Source organism: Tupaia chinensis, unplaced genomic scaffold (genome assembly GCF_000334495.1).
Source record: "Tupaia chinensis unplaced genomic scaffold, TupChi_1.0 Scaffold000316_1, whole genome shotgun sequence".
In the NCBI taxonomy this organism is placed as follows: Eukaryota; Metazoa; Chordata; class Mammalia; order Scandentia; family Tupaiidae; genus Tupaia; species Tupaia belangeri.
The window spans coordinates 4,970,349-4,977,768 of record NW_006159809.1 but is presented as its reverse complement, the minus strand read 5'-3'; the positions used below and the strand labels follow the sequence as shown (position 1 = coordinate 4,977,768).

General features: G+C 42.1%; 1 long non-coding RNA gene across 1 annotated transcript in view; it reads left to right on the top strand.

Moving 5' to 3' along the window:
• LOC114008266 (uncharacterized) overlaps positions 1-136 on the top strand; it is a 1,435-nt gene extending 1,299 nt beyond the window's left edge. Inside the window, exon 2 of the long non-coding RNA XR_003549823.1 lies at positions 24-136. This is a non-coding gene — a long non-coding RNA (uncharacterized LOC114008266). The remainder of the gene's footprint in view (positions 1-23) is intronic.
• The last annotated feature ends 7,284 nt before the right edge of the window (positions 137-7,420 follow it).

Here is a 7,420-nt window from a genome sequence, read left to right as displayed (position 1 = left end):
AGGAGCTATGGCAGTGGCAGAAGGTTTTAATTAACTGCCAGGAAACAAAGCTTAGCAGGAGAGGAGAGCCAGAGAAGTGACAGGGAAGCTACAGGTTACAACAGATTTGTGAACTCAGCCAAGCACAGTGGTGGCAGGGCCTAGCTGCTGCAAAGAAGACATGTTTTAGACAATACTCATGTGTATGGGCAAAAAGCACGAGGACTGTATTTGTGACTAATTGTATAACAGGTTATTTTAGTTTCTGTTCTGTGGAAAGTGTAAAGCATTCTAACAAAGGGTTTTAATGTAGATTTTTCTTTTGCACCCATACTGTTGATTGCTAAATGTAATTGTCTGATCATGACGCTGAATAAATGTGTCTTTTTTTAAAAAGTTAGTCTACTCTGAAGCCATCTTGGTAAATTTCCCAACAGTGTAGTTACAATCCCTTCAGGGTGGTGCCAGGTTCCATTTTGAAATTAAATAATCATTATTACCTGCTTGGGTGGAGAAACCAGTTGTCTTCAGAAACATCAGTGTAGTTGAACTGACAGTTACTGTGGCCTGCGGTTCATTCAGAGGTTCACCCAAGCAAAGTCACAATTTGGCTATTACAAAATGATTGTTGGCACATCCTATGCAATATATCTAAATTAAATAATGGTACCAGATAAAATAGATGGGAATAAAGCTTGTGTATCTTCCATTATCATGTGTAATCAATAAACAATTTAATTATCTTGAATGGGAAAAAAAAAAAGAAAAGAAAGAAATTGGGAAATAGAGGGGAAAAAACTTCACCATCCAGAAACTTTAATAATTTGTTGCATTTCTTTCCAGTCTTTTCTCTATACTATATTTTACTCTGTTAGATTTATCATGGTTTTGAGGCAACTAGAGTGTAGTGGTTAAACCTGTAGGCTTTGGCGACCTGGTTCTTTCATTTAGCTCAAGAAGTTCATGGAAAATGAATACTATGAAAAACACCACATGGATTTCCTTTTTTTTTTTTTTTTTGGCACCAAAAGTAGCTACTACTTTCATTCCATTTTTTTTTTTTTAAGAGAGATTTTTGCTACAGGATGTGTGTGCTTGCCAGAGAGACAGAGAGAGAGGAACAAAAAGTGAGAAATCACCCCCCATGGAGGATGGCCACACCTCAATCCCTTCTCCATTCTCTTCTTGGGATCTTGGAGATGCACGCACACAAGCCCACCTTGAGGTTTAAGCCACTGGGTCTGGGACCCACCCATGGTTGACTACATGGGAGCCGAGCGACATAGTCATTACTCCACCTGCTGGTCCCTAGTGGTTCTTTTTCATTGTTTGCCTCTTCTCTAACAGGACTACTCTCACCTCCCTTTGTCCCCTCCCTCTCCCCCAGGCAGTAGCAGGGCTCCAGAAAAGGGCAAAAGAGAATTGACAGGGCTACTTCACCTCAGCTCTCCCTCCTGACTTGGACCTACAGTTTGGCAAGCTCCAGCTTCCTGCTGGCTTAGAACTGTAGGAGCTGGAGGAGAGTGGCAAAGCCAGTCAGGGCTCTGACTCTCCTCGGTCACTGGGCCCTAGAAGCAAAGAATAGGTCTGTCTTCTGTCTGTTGACTAAAGAGCAGAAACTCCAAAGATACCAAGGTCTTGGCCACCTAGAGATGTTTCCTTCTCTAAGAGATGAGACTACCCTCCCCCATGCCCTGCAGCCTGCTTCAGGGTTAGTCAAGAAGGCTCTAAGTCCAGCAAGTGGCCTGGTGGTTAAGGCACCGAACTCCCACATGGCAGGCCACAGTTCAAGCCCTGAACCTAGTGGCTTGCTTCCTCACTCTTCCTCCCCCACCCCACCTCTGTGTATCTCTAGTGAACTTTAAAAATAATAAAATTAAATAATTCTTAAAAAAAAAAAAAAAAAAAAAGGAAATCCTGAAAGTCTCAGAATCTCTGCTTCCCCAGGCTGGGTGTCCTCACTGGCTTACCCCGCCACACCATCCAAGCCCATATGTTCTTCTACATGGACACTGCCAAGGCATGAGTCTGGCTCTTCAAGCTACATTTCCCCGTCTTCACTTCTTCTTCCTGCAACTACTTTTTAAGCCCCTCTTTATGACAGAGTGACCCAGTCCAGGTCCAGATCCAAGTGCCACCATTTCCTAGTTGACTCGGCTCCAACAACTTACTGAATGGGCCCAATCTTGTAAGGCAGGCCTAACAACCATAGGAAATTATCTCTAGAGGTAGGATGAGAGCTATCTCAGCGCGCTCCAAGCAGAAAGGAGCATTATCATCTTGGAAATCTTTGCCGAAAGCAAAATATTGTGCCTCTTTATCTGATTTGCATTTTTGATTGCCAGTGAGACCAACTTCTTTTAGTTATTAGTTATTTGTATTTCCTCCTTTGATGAATTGTCTATTTTCTCTGCCCATTTTTCTTTGAAACCTGAATTTCTTACTAATTTATATTATCTCTCTCCCTCTTCCTCTGGTATAAGCGTGTTTGGCCAGGGTCTCACTGTGTTGCAGGCTTCCTATCTCAGTCTCCTAAGTAGCTGGGACTACAGGCAGGTGCTACCATGCCCAGCCCTTTTTTTTTTTTTTTAATTTCTGCTATGCGATGCATGGCATTTGCCAGAGAAAGACAGAGATAGAGAGAAAGGGAAAGTGAAAAATCATGGCGGGGACCTGGGGGATGGCCACACCACCATCCCTCCTCCTCCATCCTCTCGGGATTTGGGGCACGCATGCATACATGCCCAACACATTTCTCAAGCCACCGCTGGGTCCAGGACTCAAAACTGTGTAGTCAGCCATGTGGGATCTAGCTTAACTACCCCCACCTCTGCTCCACACCACCCACTGTCCCTATGTACAGTTTTTAAAGTGGGCTGGGAATCTCCTATGTGGTCTCAGCCTGCCAAGAGGCAGTGTCTAGCACCTGCTACCATGGCTGGGCCTATTGACACTTTCTGTTGAGACACTAAGAACAGTAACACTTCGGCCAGCCATGGTGGCACAGAGATGGAAAAATGGAGGAAAAGGGATTGTGGTGTGGCCATATCCCACTAGTGCTGTCTCCCTCTCTCCCTCTGCAGAGCGTGCACACCCTCTGGCAAAATTTAAGTAAATAGTAAAAAATTTAAAGATTTTAAAAGAGGACTATTTCAAAACAGAAAAAAAGGAGACTCCCTCCCATTATCAGCCTATACCACATTCTTCTTTCCCTCAGGTCTCCTGAAAATAATTGACCCTCTTAGTCGTTCTTCCCCCTCACTTTTCCCTTCACACCCCAAACCACTGCAGTCTGGCCCTTGATCCTGCCCCCCACCCCCAGCCATTTCTCTCTTTACAGATGCAAAATCCCAAGACCCTCCTTCAGTTCTTATACTCTGTTTAACCTCTCCTTGGCATTTGGTAGCTAGCCTTTCCTTTCCCCAAATTCCCGCAAACCTACTCTCTGCCTCTAGGCCTCCACTCTTCTCTGCTTTTGCTCCTGCCTAATTCTCAGACATTTCTGGGTCTCCTTCAGCGGCTTGTCTACCTTTCCCTATTCCTTAATGTTGCTTTATTCCTCAGCTCTCTCCTCTCTTCACCCTTTGACTCTCCCTGGAGATTTATTTATTTATTTATTTAATACATTCAATCACTGTATATCACCACAGCTTGTGAAATGAATTTTTCCAGCATAAATATACTATATACCAGTCTACTAAAAGATACTATCAAACGCGTTATCATCAACAGACAATCCACCATTTCTGTGTTTCTTAAATTTCTTAAGAGTCTCTATTTTTCTCCTTGATTCCCTTGCTTTCACTGTTCCCCACCTCCCGCCCTCCTCCCACACATCTCCAGTATCCACAATGTTCTTCATTCTTACGTATCCTCCAATCTTTCCGTTTCTGCCACAGAGTGTGAACATTCAGTATATATTAAGTGGGGACATACAATGTCTCTCTTTTCTAGTCTGGCTTGCTTCACTCAGCAGTAAATCTTTCATATTTGTCCACTTTCCATCAAATGCCAACTTTCATTGTTTTTTTTTTTAATGACTGAATAGTATTCCATAGAGTATATGTGCCACACTTTTTCAATCCATTCATCTGTTCATAGACATTTGGATTGGTTCCATGTCTTAGCAATTGTGAATAATGCTGCAATAAACATGGATGTCTAAGCACGTGTCCAACTGGGTGTCATCCTGTCCTTTGGGTAAATACCAAAGAGTGAAATTGCTGGATCATATGGTAGTTCTATTTGTAGGTCATTGAGGAACCTCCATATTGTTCTCCACAGTGGCTGGACCAGTTTACATTCCCACCAACAGTGTAGGAGAGTTCCCTTTTAACCACAGCCTCACCAGCACTTATCATTGTTTATTTTTTTAATCTTAGCCATTCTGATGGGGGTTAAGTGGAATCTCATTGTGGTTTTCAAATCATCAGTTGATTTGCATCTCCCTTATAATAAGGGAGGTTCAGCATTTTTTCATATGCTTTTTTGCTGTTCATATGTTTTCCTTGGAGATGTCTGTTCAGCTCATTTGCTCATCCTTTAATTGGGTTAATCATTATCTTCTGGGTAAGCTTCTTGAGTTCCTCATAGATTCACTTTTATATACACGGCTTTGGCCATCCTGTGTATATCCCTAACTACTTTTAGTTCAGTCCTCTTTCCTGAACCCCAAATCCACACTTACAATTGCCATAAAACACCCACAGATACTTTCAAACTAAACAAGTTCACACTGGTTTGCCAGGGCTGCTATAACAAAATGCCACAGACCCTGAGACTTACACAACAGCAACAGAGGGTAGAAGTTCAAAATCAAGGTGCTGGCAGGTTTGATTTCTTCTGAAGCTCACACGTGGCTGCCTTCTCACTGTGTCTTCACACGGTTGTCCCTCCTTCTGTGCTGCCCGTGTCTTAATCTTCATAAAGATGAGACACCAGTCATACTGGATTAGGCCCTATCCACATGACTTCCTTTCACTGTAATCACATCTTTAAAGGCCCTATCTCCAAATACAATCACATTCTGAGGTGTTAGGGGTTAGAACCTCAACGTTTGAATTTTGAAGGGACATAACAAAATTAAAAGTTGAATCCATCATCTTCCCTCTCTCCGTCTACTCCTTCTCCCTTATTCCCTGTCTTGGTGACTCTTTCAAAGCCTTAATAGAAATTACTGGGGGGACCAGCAGTTGGGGTAATGGCTATGTTGTTGGATTCCCATATAGTCAAGTCCTGGACCCGGTGGCTTAAACTCACGCCATGTGTGTGCGTGCCCAAGATCCTGAGAGGAGAATAGAGAAGGGATTGCGGTGTGACCATACCCTCTGAGGGGTGATTTCTTGCTTTCCGTCTGTCTATCTCTGTCTTTCTGGTGAGTGCACGTGCCCTGTAGCAAAAAACTCAAAAAAAAAAAAATTAGTAGGTCGTCGGAAAAGTCATGATGTATTTATCTGCATTTTTTTTTTTCAAAAATACATCTTGACTTTTCTGACGACACAATAGAAGGTGCATTGAGGTCTTCTTCAACTGGGCAGAAGCACTCCCACCTTGAGACTGCAGAGGACATGGCTTCTTGCCTGTTTCCTAGATACTGTATTGAAAGAAAGCCATCAACCACTAGGATCATGTCAAAGTAGTGCAGCTGTTCCCTCTGCTTCCCTTATAGTAGCATCTTTTGTGGACTTCCAGAAGGAAGATGGCATCTGTTTCTCTCTGAGTATTTTTCATTTTCATCATTATTACAACTAAATTGATCTATTGGAATAACGACTCATATTAGAGAACCATTTGATTATTTTATTTTATTTTTTATTTTTTATTTTTTGGAGAGATTTTCACTGTAGGGCGCGTGCGCTCGCCAGACAGACAGAGAGAGACATAGAGACAGAAAGCGAGAAATCACCCCCCAGGGGGGATGGTCACGCCGCAATCCCTTCTCCTCCATTCTCCTCTCGGGATCTTGGGCACGCACGCACACGCGCCTGGCGTGAGTTTTAAGCCACCGGGTCCGGGACATGAACCACGGTCGACTACGTGGGAGTCCAGCGACATAGCCATTACACTAACTGCTGGTTCCCAGAGAACCATTTGATTACTAAAACCCGTTAGTATAAAACAAGACTATTAGGAGGAAAAGACAAAATTGTGATTGAGAAATACAGGGAGTATATTGAAATCCATGATTGGATAATGATATTTAAAACTTAAATTTGTCACCATTAGAACATGCTTGGGACCAGCAGGTGGCGTGGTGGTTGAGGCGCTGAATTCCCACATGGCTGACCGCAGTTTGAGTCCTGGGCTGCCATGGCTTGCTTTCTCACTTTCCCTCTCTCTCTTTGCCTCTCTCTGGTGAATGCACATGTCCTATAACAAATTTAAAATAATAACAAATAAAATTAAATAACTTTTTTAAAAAGAACATGCTAAGGAACCAAAACTTTTCTCTTTTTTTAAAAACTTCTCAGTGGGGCCAGCAGGTGGTGTGGTGGTTAAGGGCTATGGATTTTCACATGGCTGACTACAGTTCGAGTCCCAGACCTGGTGGCTTCCTTTCACACTTTCCTTCTCTCTGTCCCTCTCTGGTCAAATTTAGATAAATAAATAAAGTTTAATAAAATAATTCTTTAAAAATAAATAAATAATTGAATGAATAAATAAGGTAAAGGAGGGAGAAGAGAAAAATCTTCCTTACAGAATTCTAAATATATAGGCACTTCTCCCTCCAAGAGGTAGAGTTTAATTTTCCTCTTCCTATGTGTGGGCTGGACTCAGAGATTTCCCTTCAAAGAGTATAAAGATGGGGCTGGCAGGTGGCATGGTGGTTGAGGTCTGGACTTCCACATAGCTGACTATGGTTCAAGTCCTGGACCTGGCAGCTTGCTTTCTCATTCTACTCCTCCCCACCCCGCCACCCCCATCTCTCTCTCTCTCTCTCTGGTCAAATTAAAAAATATAATCATAATGATAATAAATTAAATTAAATAATTATTTGAAAAAGAAAAAGAGTATGAAGAACAGTAATTTTATAATGCCAAAACTTGGCAGACACCATTGTCTACACAGGATCTGGATTAACATCTATAGTGATAAGTCATATCAACAGCATGTACCCCTGATACGATGATATTATGATGATGTTTGTCCAAAATCCCATTAGCCTCTTTCTAATCAAGAGGAAAACATCAGACAAATCCAAATTTAGGGACATCTTTAAAGATATGCAACCAATACCCCTGAAAGTGTCAAAGTCATAGTACTCAATGAGAGACCGAGAAGCCATCACAGGAGGAATCTCAGGGGACGTGAGTTGTGCATGCCCCTGCTGCTCACGTTTCCTAAGTGCAACCTTAAATACTAGCTTTTCCTTTATTTTTTTTTCTTTTTATCTTTTCTTTCTTTTTTTTTTTTTTTTTTTTTTTTTTTTAGGGCTTAAAAG